This window comes from Cavia porcellus, unplaced genomic scaffold (assembly GCF_034190915.1).
Source record: "Cavia porcellus strain 051 isolate PalLab524CR breed Dunkin Hartley unplaced genomic scaffold, mCavPor4.1 scaffold_22, whole genome shotgun sequence".
Lineage (NCBI taxonomy): Eukaryota > Metazoa > Chordata > Mammalia > Rodentia > Caviidae > Cavia > Cavia porcellus.
The window spans coordinates 53,798,907-53,801,765 of record NW_026947505.1 but is presented as its reverse complement, the minus strand read 5'-3'; positions in this window follow the sequence as shown (position 1 = coordinate 53,801,765).

Sequence of the window (2,859 nt, the reverse complement as noted above, 5' to 3'; positions counted from 1 at the left end):
CAAAGTGACTGAATGTTTCAAATGAGAGCCGATAACAGCTGTCAAAACTCTAAAAAAGCAATGTTCCAAATTGGAATAAAATCTTGTAGTCATAACATCATCCTACATCAGCAAGCATTCCAGCCCTGTGAGGTGAGTACCACACTGTAAATACCAAGTCCAACGTGAGTCCAGCGAACCAGTACCAAAGCCATGAAGTCTAAAAGAGCTTTTGCTTTTCCAGTTCCTAAATCAGTACGTTGTTACTCACCATTCCCAACAGACCACCCTTTGGGGAGAGGGAGAAGGATATAACAAACAGAAACAAGGAAAACAAGCAGCCTTGAAGCACAGCTCCATTTAAATCAACAGTGATCTCAAGAAGGCAGACGTGCACCTCTGGTGTTCTATGTCCAGTATAACTCTAAACAGATCGGCAGTCATGAATCAACATCGTCCTTTGGAGCTGCGAGCCTTAACTGTGTGTGCTCTCATCCTCTACATTTCACTGAGTGAATAACCTAAATTACACAGAACAGCAGTAAATTGCCTCATCACAGCCCTGTTCTAATTTTAAAAGGATAAAGATCTAAAAAACCAGAAAGCCCAGCACTGAAGGCTTTACGAGTGAAGCCTGTTAAGGAGCTGCTAGGGTCTTTTCCCAGAAGGTCATGGATTCCACTTCAACCTAGATTTGTAGTGATCAAGGATCATTCAACATTTTGTGTTAAATTTGTATGTGCCCCCAACATAATGTTCCTAACAGGACACTGACAGATTGCACTTGTCACTCTTGCTGACTCTCAGGAACACAGTAGTTGGCCAGCCACATGTGGGAAAGTAAACTGTTTTCTCCCATATTGAAGAGATGCTTGCAAAATGTGAATTCCAGGGCACTGAAGAGCATACTGTCTGCTGCCTGATCCTCTTTCCTCTCTCTTAGCTCCAAAGGAAAAAGTATGCAGCTCTTTAACTGTCATCAGTTTAACACCCTGATAAGTCTGGGACAGATGAAATTTGAAAGGTGTACATTCATACTCACAAGAACAGCATTTTCCAAACAGCATAACTCTCATTTTGAACAAAGCATTCACTTGTGGTGATAAAATGCCCGGTCACAAGTCAAATTTTGACTCCATTACTGAGCATTCTCCTTGAGCTCTAAGTGGAAAGTCAGTACAATTTACCAGCTGTCAGGCTCCAGCTCCCCGCCCCCCTGAACAATAACAGAATCACAAGCTAAATAGTTGTAGCTGCTGGAGTCCCTCCTTGATTAGATTCTTAACGACTGACATAGTCCACAGGTCCCTTCAGCTGGTCAATCAACAAACAAATTCCCAACCATTCAGATCCCAGGTGTCTGCTTGGAATTTCATAGAAGTCAGTAGAAAAAAAAAATCTACCATTAAACAAAAGACATTTAGGATGATTTAGAGGCAATCCTAAGTTATCAAGTTTCCTGTTAGGAAGAAAATAATGAAAATGCTTCCCTTTATAATAAAGAACAAAATTTGGCATTGGCTGAGTTAAGATACAAGTTTTTCCCGAAGCACCTTCCACAGGTTGTATGTAATTGGTTCCTATCTTCACAGTGATGTTTACCAGCACGAGAATAGGTGAAAAATGTAGTCGAATGCCTTTATAAGGGTCAGTACTGCGCATCTGAGTAGTACTAAACAGCTCTGCCATCCCAAGTACATCAAGTACAGACACAGCCCAGCTACTAGGAAGTGACAGCACCCCATGTGAAATTCTGTTACCTGGAAGCACCCGGAGGAGTCCAACTCCCCCAACTTGTCCTGTGACTGTCAGGTGTCTATTAGGGGAGATGAATCGTTCCCTAGATCGTTCTTTTAATTGCTAGTGATCATCTGAGCCTGTGGAGGGATTCTTCTGTTATTTCTTGTCAAGAGTCTGAGGAGTCATAATTTTGCAAATGTTTCCTTCTACCAGGTGGGAAGATGAGGGCAAAATCTAACAGTCACGATCCCTGAAATAAAGAGGCATTCGACTACCTTAAAACCTGCCTTCTTCTCTCTTCAAATGTCCAGAAAGAGCTGTCTCTGTGCTGAAAGAGGGCTAGAGGTGGCTGAGTAAAGTCTGCCCCTTGGGAGCAGATGTGAGGCCCAGCAGAAACCCATCCACCCACCTATTACAGTCATTTCTCCACCAATTGATAGGTCTTTATTTATAACCCATTTCATCTTCCGTCCTGGCAGAATTTAATGGGTTCGGCTGTGGACTCTATCTCAAATGGTCATTTTGTTAGGGGGAAATGGGAAATACATTTTCTAACCTAAAGCAATCTAGGAGATTTTTCAAAATCTCCACTGCAGGAAGCCCTTCTACGGTTTGGCTTGACTCTCCAAAGCAGCTTTCCCCATTCCTGGAGAGGCTCACTCTCCCTGATCTTTGTCGTGTGGTCCAAATGGGCCCAGACTATTCCCATCGCTCCTGAGCTCTAGACTGGGTCAAAACAGGAAGGGTCTGTAAAAGAGGGTGATTCCGGATGGTGTCTGGGTTTCACTTTGGGAACTCCGCCAGGAGTCTGAGTCAAAAGTCTAGCCGATCACCAAGCGGAGGGGTTTGGAAGGAAGCAGCTGCCCACAGCAGGCCCTAGGGACAATGTGACATGGCTTCATCAGGTGGAAGCCACGCAGTGCTCTCCTGACTCAACTTAAGAAACAAGGATGTCCAAATAAGCCCCACCGCCGCAGCCACCACCAGGTCCCGGGAGACAGGAGGCGAAACGTCCTCTTGCCAAAGCGGCGGATGGGGTTTGTTTGTAGGTTCGCAGTTCACCATGATAAATGTAAAGACCAATTAAGGTTTGATCCGTGCGCACGGAGGCAGAAGGCGGCTGATAGTGGAACCAATTAA